The 12,204-nt window shown below is 33.1% G+C and overlaps 1 long non-coding RNA gene across 1 annotated transcript in view; it reads left to right on the top strand.

Moving 5' to 3' along the window:
• The window catches only part of LOC146999230 (uncharacterized), a 328,052-nt gene extending 321,980 nt beyond the window's left edge, over positions 1-6,072 (top strand). The window contains exon 4 of the long non-coding RNA XR_015039558.1: positions 5,561-6,072. This is a non-coding gene — a long non-coding RNA (uncharacterized LOC146999230). The remainder of the gene's footprint in view (positions 1-5,560) is intronic.
• The last annotated feature ends 6,132 nt before the right edge of the window (positions 6,073-12,204 follow it).

The raw sequence follows: 12,204 nt of genomic DNA, 5'->3' as shown, positions 1-12,204 counted from the left end.
GTGTATAGCATGATTTTCAGCTTACCTTACTTGCTTGATGATACAAGCAGAATTCGAAAGAGCAATTTTAACTACATCTTAAGCCAAGTAATGCTTACTTATCCAATGCTTAAATAAATAAAGAGGAAAAACCTTCAATGTTTTATTCCAATTCACTATAATTACCTAGCGAAAAATATACAGAGCCCTCGTTTACAGATTCTTTAAGTCCATGGTCTACCGCTCTTACAGCATTAATGCTAAGTAACTCCTCGGGGTGTTGTTTATCCTGCGAGGGAAGAACCAATTTATTTCTCGCTTGATATTTTCTTTTCTACTAGAATTTTTTCTCTTTTATTTGAGGAAGCTCAAGGTCCCTAAGTGAATGTTTACGTAAGTTTTACTTCGGAGGAAATTATTGGAGATATCCAATTGCTGAGGCAATACTGCTGCCTGGAATTAGAAAGTAAAAGTTTGTCCTTGCAATAGTTTTTTTTAAGTGTATGGAAACTTTAAAAAAATCGTTTTTACCTAACACCGTATTAGAACACTATGTCTGCCTAACGTTGGTTTACAAGTAACGTTGCTTTCATTTAGTTTGTATATGACAAAGTATTAATTTTTATAGACATATTGCTTATATTACTTTATTTCATGGAAACTTCCAATGTTCGTGTTATCAAAATTGAAAATTTTAATATCAACAAATATTATTATTTAAAGATGACGTTTCCAGACCCCCTTTTATCTAAATTTTCCTCATTCATAACTAGCTACTCTAAATCAAATGCATCAAATATTCAGTTAGAAACAAAAATTATAAATGGAGCTAGTCTGTTTGAGGACATGGAATAGCCATTCATTCTGCCTTAACCTTACTGGATGCTAAAGAAAAGAGACAGGTAGATGACGTCACGCAACGAGGATTATGCCCATTAGTGCCGTGTATAACTTCGGTTGGTCTTATAACACCAGCGTGTATAAGAAACATGGAAAGAGAAAATCTGTATTTCAACTGCGAAATTCATCTTGTAATGTATATTTTAATTTTATAACAGTTATTTTAATTTAGTTAACCTTTCCTCTCTTGCCTCGTCTCAACTTACAGCCCCCTACCAGAATGAGTTTTTAGAATCGCGTTGAATGCAAATGAGTAAGAGATAGTTACAAAGGAAGGGTCAACTTACTTCCTCAAGAGAGAGAGAGGTAGGAATCCTGGATAGCCCTCGTTTGACCTTCCCTCGTTTGAGTCTCTCTAACTGCTGTTACGCTCGGCAGTGTATTACTTATACGTGCCTTTTGATAGTTCGAAGGCTAGTTTAAAACTAAGGGCCGACTCTGTTAGAATAGCGTTACCTTCGACTAAATATCTTAGTTATTCATAGTTAGTTCGTATTTCTTAATTTTGATTTTAAGCACGCGTGGAGACTTTATTGTAAGCCCGAAGAAAGGGGCCGACTGTTCATCTTATTTTGAGTTACATAAAAGGTAATTGATCCTTCTTAGTTAACGATCTCTGTTTTGAACTAAGTAATAATGATTCACTAGGTTCCTCCACATTTAATTTAGAAAATTAACAGTAAGAAACTCTACAACTTTTAGCTGCTTTCATTTATTCCAAGAATTAAGGCATAACAATTACTTTTTATTGTTGAGATCTTATACCGTCCAGTAAGTTTTCGAAATCTTGAAAAGAATGAATTCCATTTTTTGACAATTTCTCCTGAAATTTCATTTTTTTCTATGTAAGGTTTGTATCCTATTATATAAATCAATCGGCATGTCGCCTTCAGCCAAAAAACCGTATAATGATGGTAAGTTGTTAACGAATTGGGGAATTCTATATTCAGGCTGCACTCTCATTTATTTTATTTCCTACCTTCTCCGCCATTAGGCATTACACGGAAAGGGAGGGATTCTTCGTTGAGGACATTTCAATCAAAACTGACGTGTATCTACGCTATACTCAGGAAAAACCAAGAAAACGTCCAACCTGTTCGCCGGGACTCTAACGCTGTACCGAATTACCAGTTTTCAGCAACTTTTACCACTCGGTCATTGGTGGGTTACTGCAGAGTCATTAAAAACGCAAATATTACATAAATGGAAGCAAACTAGTAGTACACACAACGCTATAGAGTCCATTATCCTACATCGTTACGTGATGTTTAGTCGAAAGGGGCTTTGTCCCTGAAGGACTATTGTTTTCGTTTTGCGATTTTGCGTTGAAAACTTTAAAAGTTGTACCATTTTACAAATCTTTGCCACCCAGTACTATCGCTCTGTATTATACTTAAAGAAATTAAATAATAAAAAATCTGCATAAATGTGTGTACGTTTCTCGCATTGTAATAAAACAACGGTACCTAGAGCCATCCAATTTTAAATGACGTAATCCTACTGAGGATATGGGCATTTGAAAGCCCAAATTAGAAATTTGGAATTTGGTTTAGTATCAATTTCATATTTTGTAAACCTTTAACGAAATTTTGATTAACAAACTCAACGATTTAAAAGCGAGCAATGACGACACTCTACGGAGGAAAAAAACCCTTTTTATCTCCAGCGAGCGGAACTGTGCATCGGAAATTCTAAAAAAGATAGGCTCATTTTAAAATTATTTTGCCACATTGCTGTTGAACTGAATTTTATGGTTTAAGTGCAAAGAACATGATATTTCATAAATAAAGATAACACAGAAAACGTTAAAGAAACGCCCCTTTGGATGTAATTTAAAATATGAAAACTTTCAGGTTTTTTCTGTTTCTTTTTACAACTTTTTTTTTTTATCTTTCATAAGAACTCTTGTCAAGGCTACATCTGAAAACAATTGGCTATTCCATATCGTTGTAGAAATGGATATTTTAGCTTGTTCATCTATTTTTCATTTGTACAACCATACAGTAGTGTGCGAAATATAAATCGACGTGTTTCTTTTAATATATTAAAAACAGCGTATCCTATAAATCAAACATCATAAAAAAAACTTCAGAAAATGTGTATAAACATGCCCTTTTTTCAATAGAATTGTGAATCCAGCAGATACTTTTACTCTAATAATACGCAGCATATGGCAGCAGTATAAACGTGAGAATCAATGTTCCACATTCTCTTAGTAATCCCAAAACCAAAACAAGAAGTTTCACATAAAAAGCTTTAGATGATGATGCAGGTGAACATAGATTTACATCTGGCATCTACTCAGAACTTCGTCAAGGTTACATTCTCATTGAACTATCCAAAATACTGGAAACTCTTGCCCGAAATTCTATTCTTGAGAGGAATAACATGATATGATGCTTAAAATGCTGGGCATCTTACAGGGCATCTTATATATTTTACATTATAATTAGACATGTTAAAATCCATCAGATTTCATTTCATGCACGTTTTAAATTAGTATCAGTAGAAAACAACGTTTCCACACAATTTGACTTTTCTCAATATAATTGAAACACAGTTCAAGAACAGAATTCAAATAAACGCTTTATAACCTGAAATATCAAGTAATATATTTATGCAGTACATTTCTAAGTTACAAGCAGGCTCATATTTTCCATGATAACAAATCATCAATGATTTATATCATTTCTAAGAAAGTAAAAAAATATTTTTGCAGTTGTATGTGCAAGTGAATTACTGCTTCTCTGAAGATTCTTATAAAATTCAATACCTTGTTTTCTGTTATATAATTTTTTTCGACGGTAGGATACTTGCTTGTAAAATTTTGTTGAGAATTAAGTCCAAACCTATCAATAATCTAGCCAACTTGTAGAGAAATTAGGTTATTTCGAAGCAAAAGATGTGAAAAATGAACACTGCCTTTGCCTCAAATACGTGCCGAGCGTGCTGACCACTACACTACGAAGACATGCTAAGAAGGCTGGAGAAATACCTTATATACTTCCTCTTTTAAAGAGCGACTGGGGATTATGAGGTTTAAAATTAAATTTAAAAAAAAAGTTTAAAATTAAATTATGAGGTTTAAATCCACCGCCTTTTTAGTTCGCTACTGTAGATACATTAGGTTATTTCGAAGCAAGAGATGTGAAAAAAATGAGCAACGCCTTCGCCGGAACTCGAACCACGGGCCTCTCGAAGGCGCGCCAAGCGTACTGACCACTACACAACGAAAGCATGATGAGAAGGCGGGAGAAACCTTACAAACTCACCATCAAAACTGTTCCTCGTCGTGCATCAGAAAGGATAAGCGATATTACGGCCGACGGGTGAGTGGAACGTAATACACATGTACCTAAATGTTACATGGGAGCCAAACACAAACTCTGATAGCTTCGGGCTAATAATGAGTCTTCTCTAACCAACATAATACGAAAAGTGTCATTCTCATATCCATAAAGGCTGTATAAAATTTGTCATAAACCAAGAAGTCATATTCGTACAGATATATCACCTGGAATTGATACAGGGCAGTTTTGTCGTTAAACTATGGACAACGTAAACCATGTTATGAGAGAAATTCACTTTGCAAGATTAAGATATATTGCTATGATAATGTGGAGATGTTTAATGTATGTGCTTCCTCGGTGGAACAACAAACATAACAGAGGAGCCTTGGTAGGCTTATATCTTGAACAGTCCTTACAGTCATTTACCCAGATTGTGTTAAAGTAGATCACTCGAAGAAAGCAGATGGAACTGTAGTTGAGAAAATAACCTTGTACACCAACGCTGAATTAATTAGTGCTACGCGAAACTGAACACAATCAGTTTATAAGAATTTGAGTGTGTTCACATTAGACTGACGTCTCTTATTACAGATCATCGCACACGTTACACAAATATAGCCTACATTCATTTCCCATTGAACAAATACATTTACTAAAGGTCAAAAATAAGTAGAAATTGTCGTGCCACAAAGCTGGTCTTCTTCACTGATAAAAATTCCTTCTCATGTGAGAGGAGTTGGTATATATTTCAGCATAACGGCTAATGGGCTTCATGCTTTATGCAGTTCACCTTTAATGTTTGGGCGCTTATATTTGCAGTATATTTGATTGGGCTACATCTTCATCCACCATGATCGAGTAAGTGGATTTGTGGTATTTTCGTAGATATGATATTGAATGAAATATTGTATTATGTTCCCGCACCTATATTAATAATTATAGGTGCGAGTGGGTATAGATTATGGGGGAGCAATTCACATAATGTTTTAGCATAAAAATTTTCCCTATATTTCGTCATTGATGAATAGCAGTGTCGGGCTGATCAGGGCTGTTGTATTATTTCATTCTTATACCTATATGTGACCTACGAAATTCTTATTTTGTGTCATTTCAATGACACGCATTACTGATATCACCTTTAAATTCCGCCATAGCTTCGTGACACGTATAGGTAAGCAGTTGAAAGAGCTTAGGCATAAGCTATACATTTGTGCTTATTTAACACTTTATTATGTGAAATTATGAAATGTGCTTTATAGCTGATGCAAGGATTCTTTGAATGCTTGCTTTGAATGTGTACATTTTAGTGCGCTATTGTAAATATATGGCTGATTAATTTGTTTAATATTTTCATTGTAGTGCTTTGTTAGTTCTTATTTCTTTATTTCTAGCAATGCAAGATGGGCTGCGGAACATACGCAGCTATAGTAAAGAGGTTTTAAGTTTTCAAGAGCCAAGATTTATTATGCACAAAGAATTTTAAATCATGTTCTCTATATATGATAATTTTTTATGATGTAGAAAAAGCGTACTTGACAATGTATAAAATATAGTATATGTCAAATCACACTGAAATCATCATTTTATAATATATTATATCAATATTTATCTTAGAAAAAAGATAAACAATATTTATAAATAAACAAGTAAAGTCAACTAGAGAAAAGTTTGCCAGTTTGGATTTTATTGACTGAATAAAAAAACTCAAAGTATTCCTGGATTTATCTGAAAATTACAACTTGACTTTGTTCTTCTAAACATTTTTCCTACACCGTTTTCAGACATGGCATATAATTCTTCATATTTCATAAATTTAATCGATGAAATAGTTACGCCTGATTCTAGTGCTGATAGGATTTGTGACATTCATAAATATTACTAATTATATTCTGCAGAATAAAAACATTTCAAATATTTTTATAAAGGATCATACTTAAGGAATTACGCTTTAGATCAACATCCAATTTAACGTTCACACAGAGTTTTTAGTTATTTAACAAATTAATAATTTTTATCACATTATTCACTATTGTCGATCCTAATTTTTAAGCATTTTATTTTAAGTAATTCATGTTTAAATTACTACTTGAATTTTAAACTAAGTGCAAACTTAATGCAGTGAACACGCACAACTGCAGGAAATATTCTAAGAGAAAACTTCTAACGTAGTTGGCATTTTCTTACAAAAATAATATATTAGACTAATATTACAAACTACACATTTAGAATAATTTACTGTCCCGCAACGTAAAATAGAAAAGTTTTAAAAGCATTATGAAATGCGTAGTCATCCGTTAGGAATTTAACCAAATCCATTACATTTTCTTCTGTTTCGCATTGCGTTTAACGCAAATATAAAATAATGAGAGTTTTTCTCGCTTTCGGAAGTTAAATAATGGTTGCAGCAAAATGAGTAGATTAAATGAGATTTAAATAATTTACTTTTCCATTAGAAGATCCTTGTTCATTGGAGCAATTAAATAATACAAGGGTTATTTTCTTTCACTTATAATTTCCATTAAAATTTTGTTAAGCTGAATTCATATAACTAAAATTAAGCAATTCAATTTCTTCAAAAATTCATATCATGAGAGTAGTCCTTGTCTGAAGCTTTTATGAAAACTGTCATTAAATAAATGTGTTTAAAATTAATGAATGCTTTACCTTCTTCTTTTAATTAATATATTTTTTTGTCTTTAATGGTTTTCAAAGATATTTTGATATTCATTTGAATCCTATTATGCTTATACCGTTAAGTATTCTTTCCTTCTATATTTCGCCATTTATTAAGAAAATTACATTTTATAACACAAATTTTCTCTGATGGAACTTTCATTTTCTTTCTAATTTTGCTGGTTACGAAATTAACATATTGCTGATATTTAACGCAAATTCAAAATAAATGTATATGTATTCTGAAGACATTTATAAATTTTTATGCTATCACACGTATTAGCCACTGGTGCCCTCGCATTTTGTTTCTATTATTTAATAAATTCATAATAAATGTTTAGTTCTTCAATCAGTCTCCCAAAAATTACTTACCGAAATAAAATAAAATGTAAATTTATTAAACTGAACATGCACGCATTTTTTATTTCAGTGGTCGTAACTTAGAAAAGGAGATACCACAAAAGTTTTGAAAGAGTAAACATTATGTGAAAGAGGCTTTAAAATACTAAAAAATTAAGCTAATTTGTTTACAGTAGTTAAAAAAAAAAGATTTTTAAATCTGAAGGTATGAATAGAGAATAATGTAATTGGTTTCCAATTTGCTTCCTTCGGTCCGAGGTTCGAATCCCGCGAACGGGCTGGCTGCATGGGCGTTTTCGTGGTTTTCCCCATGTGTAACGTGTATACGAGTCAGTTTCCCTTAGAAAGTCCTCCACGAGGGATTCCTTTCCTTTAGGCAGATAGCCCTCGTGTGCTTTGCCATAATTAAATAATCCAATCCAATTTGCTTCCAACAAAGACTTCTCTAACTCTAGGCGCACACCTAGGTCGATGGAGTTACAGTTAGAATAGCTACAACTAGCCATTTCGTACAACATTATTAGTCTGGATTAATTTTAGACAGTGATTAGCTAAAAATATTCATGAATGCAGTATTTTGAGATCAAAATATTTGTAAAACTATCTTTTTCGTCTCTGGATTCACTATATTTAGGACACAATCACACTTTATGACGTAATAAAGATGAATTAACCAAGAAAGTTTCTGTTATGAATTCGATGGATCCAACCATCTAGTTCACTTTTGAAACTAAATATGGCAATTCTCTTCATTTGCATGACATTTAAAACATCCGTAATAAAACTGATTTCAGCACTGATGTATGCTGTTAATCTGTTTCTATTTGCTTGACTCATAAAAACGATTATACCGTGTTATCAAAGTTTGTTCTTCATGATCTGTAGTTTCTCGGGAAAACAATTATTTGAAATCATTTACCGATGACTAAGGATTTTCTCCATGATCATGAGTAAAGCCCTTAAAGAGCTTTCATCTCGCCATCGGAACGAACAATCCGTTAGTATAAATAACCACAATAACCTTGTAATCAATAAATTTCATCCTTCTGTCAATAAAAAAATTTGCTTGTATTCTCCAGAAGTTAAATTTCCAAACCATTTCCTCAGCCTCGGTAAAATTCTTTTTCCGTCTCCTGAATATTACAGTTTTTGGGGATTCCATCCATGCCTTACGAGTTCTTGTTTATCATTACGGCTAAATTAAAAGAGTCTAAGGATTCACATCAACGAATGAGAATCTTACTTTTGAAAGAGAGAGATGAACAATTCTTCGACAGCTAATCGTTTTTGGACAGTTTGTCAAGATTCTGACTTCAGTTCAGCGAAATTATTCCTGAAGCCCATTCACAAAATTTAACCTTCTGTTAATGATATTCATTCCAATCGACTATTTCTTAACGTTTCGCATGGGTGTGTCCATTGTTTTGATACAAAATTCGCATTAAAAATAGGCACCCGTTATTGCAAATTTAATTCTTTTTCTGAAGAAGAAGTAGCTGTGTCTGATAGACAGCTGCATCCTCTGTTTCCAAAAAAGTAGCTCTAGCTCTTGTCTGGCCATGTAGCTTACCAAAATTCTTAAATTCTTCTATAAACGCAGGATAGTGGAAGATGTGGAACATACAGCTACTTACATCTGGTAGATGCACGGTGCCCCCGTCCTCCGTCACCTGACATTTGTCACCTGTCTGACCGATACCTAAATTAGTAAAGTTTTACTTAAAACTATGACTGCCCTTTTGCCTAATTTTAAATTAAAAAATACCTCACATTTTTAGGTATCAGTGTGGAAACTATTATGTCAATTCCTTTGGATGATTCCTAAATATCATAATAAGTTTTTGTTTAAGTACCTGAAATTTAAATTGACTTGAATCTGTAAGAGTAGTTTGAATGCATTAAACAATGCCGCATTTTCGTGATTCTACGGTATTATCATTTATTTTCGTGTATACGAATCTAAAGTACAGATGCATCTTTTAAAATTGATGGAATTTTTGGATTTATTAGCCCAAACGGACGTTAGCCCAGAATTGCCATTAATTTCATTTTGATATTTTCTATTGGTTCACTATAAAAGTCTGAATCACTTTCAAATAGATTTCACTAAATACTAGAGCATTATTTACTAGATACATTATTTAAGGAAATTATATAATGGAGAATCTGTATAAATGTATATATATATATATATATGTTTCTCGCATGGTGAAAAACCAATGGAACCTAGAGACATCAGATTTTGAATAATGTAGTCTTCCACTTGAATATGGGCATCTGGAAGCCCGAATTAGGAGTTTAGAATTTGTTTTTTTTAATTTGTTTCATAGTTTGTAAATCTTAAATGAATTTTTGACTAACAAATTCAACGATTTCAAAGCGCTCTATTAACATTAACACCGCGTGCATCTCCAAACACGGAAATTTTATGCGCGAGGTTTCTTTACGTTTTTTGCTGGTATTATGTTGGCAGCGTAGCAACGCAAAAACATTGCTGTTTCTAATGGCGTTTTGCGTCGAATGACTTTGAATGTCTGTATTACGCTTCAAATAACGTTTTGAATCCCCCGTGAAAAAATGTTTCCTTGGGCGTAATACAAAATCTGAAAGCTTTCAGATTTTTAAAAAATGTTATTTAAACTAATATACGCAAATATATTTTTATAATATATAAATCAAAACGATCAATTAAAATACTGCTAAATATAATTAAGCATTTCATTTTATTTAGTATTTTATTTGCTAAGAATCATCATTTTCCCCTTTTCTGATGGTAGCATTAAAATAAAATACTTGCATCTAGAATCGATAGGGCTACAAAAAGTGGAAATTCAGTAAGTACAATAAATAAATACCTTAATTTTAAACATATGAACGAATCTAAACAGACCTATTACAGCAGGAAGATTATTAAGCTCAAGTATGCATAAAATCCATAAATGTATAGGAAATTTACGTTTTAGGAGACTCTTATTCTGTGTTTCTTAATTCCCATTCGTGTGTTACAAATTTAAAATCCTCTAAAATATTTAATGTTACAATATAATTTAATTCCGAGTTGCTCTCTAATAGATGGTTATACTGCTGAAATAATCTAGATGAAAATAAGGTGACGCTTTTAAATACTATATTCCTTTATTTAATTTAAAGTCTTTTCAAAATACGCCTACGCTTTTATTTGATTTATTTAAAACATCTGACTTCACGAAACTTTAATATTTACGTGAAAGATAAAATGCGTGATTCCTTCCATTATGCTCTTTTACTGAATCTTTTACGAACGCCTTAATACTCATTTACTTAAATTTCTTAGAGGTTTAAAATTTTCCGTGAAATACCTGATCATCTCTACCTTCCTGTGCTATCACCATTAAGACCCTTCATTTTGCATTCTTGCTGTTTAATTAAATCTCGTTTACATGCTCATGATTTTCTTCTCTCATAAGTTAAGGAAAATAATTTGCTGCGAGGTATTCGCAGGGTAGTGCTTTGTTTACAGTTTTCCTCTCGAATTTGTGGAAAAAGAATATTAAATACAACTTTTACTGGTTTATAATTAAGTGACATTTATATGCTAGCATGACTTTCAGTTTCAATTGAAGAAATCGCGTAGATTGGGCAATAAATAAAGAATTGGGCATGTTTTGGTTTTGGGTTTTCGTTTAGATTAGCGTACCGATTGACTTAAAAAACTTTTAGATTTTGTAGAAACCTTTCCCAGAGCTGGCATAAATTTAATAAGCAGCTATAACTGATATATATCTTCATATTCCTGTTGCATAATGATAGACATTGACTCAAAGAAAAACTAGAACAGTTCTGAATCTCTTTTACTCGGCCGATTTACGAAATTCAACTTGCGCTTTTCATGGCTCGAATTTAAGATACATACTAACAGGCAAGTCCACCAGATGAGCGGGCTGCAGCTAAAGCAAAATTTTTAAGATCTATGTACCGTTGAAAAGCAAATGTATGAAAATATTTCAGCACGAAATAAGTTAATTCAATCTTTCGAAGAAACAACCAAAATAACTAATTCGTGAATCATTCTTTTCAGGATGGTTCGATTAAACTTCTCTACCAGGCTGTCTGACTGGGGACGTAATGGTGTAGTTTGGTTTTTGTCAATATCGAATAGCTTGCAGAGTTCCTTAATAACAGCCGATGTAAAATTTCTTCCTTGATCGTAATGTAACTTAACAGGCATTCCGCACCTGTAAATCCACTGCTGTATATTTACCTCTGTTACTGTAACAGCCTCTTGATCAGAAATAAGATATGCTTCAAGTGATTTGGTGAAGTAATCAATAAAAACAAGGATGTATTTGGTTGCCATCAACAGTTCGTGGCAGAGATCCCATCATGTCAAAAGTGATTCATTCAAAAGGCGCTCCTACATTGTAACATTGCATCTTGCCTCAGCTGCGTTTCTTCGTCCTTTCCCGACCCTCACAGACATCGCAAGATTGGCACCACTTTTGCTCGTCTTCCCTTGCATAGCTCCAAAGTGGCCTCCTGTTGGACTGCTACGTAATTATTTAAGGAATGTCTTTCCATCCTCTGATTCGAACTTTCGGTACAAGACGCTGTTTCGAATATGGAGTGAGCTCATTATTGTATACTTCAAAATATCCTGTCAGGTGGGTTTCATGTTGAAGACTCCATTAAGTGAATTAGGGGTTTAATGTCGCCATCTTCCAACTGGTCTTTCCTGACTTCATCATCATTCCACAGATCTCGATCAGCTGATGTTGAAATTGTAAACTTTCGGACGACCGGATTAAGTAGCTCGAGTTTCTTATGGACCCTGGCACGATATCGGCAGCTTTCTGAGCAGGGTCTTTCATGCAAGGCATCGGTGTTTCCAGGAGAGGATCCCTTTTGATGATGGATAATTATGTCCTCAGAAGCTGAATACAGTTCGTTATTTTTAAAGTCCAAGAAAAGTTATATTTTCTTAGAAAGTCCAATCCGAGTATGCAAAGATCTTTAATATCTGCTA

Source organism: Stegodyphus dumicola, chromosome 1, assembly GCF_044657685.1.
Source record: "Stegodyphus dumicola isolate Sdum_Otavi_A_Nest chromosome 1, ASM4465768v1".
NCBI lineage: Eukaryota > Metazoa > Arthropoda > Arachnida > Araneae > Eresidae > Stegodyphus > Stegodyphus dumicola.
This window is presented reverse-complemented; position numbering and strand designations above follow the sequence as displayed.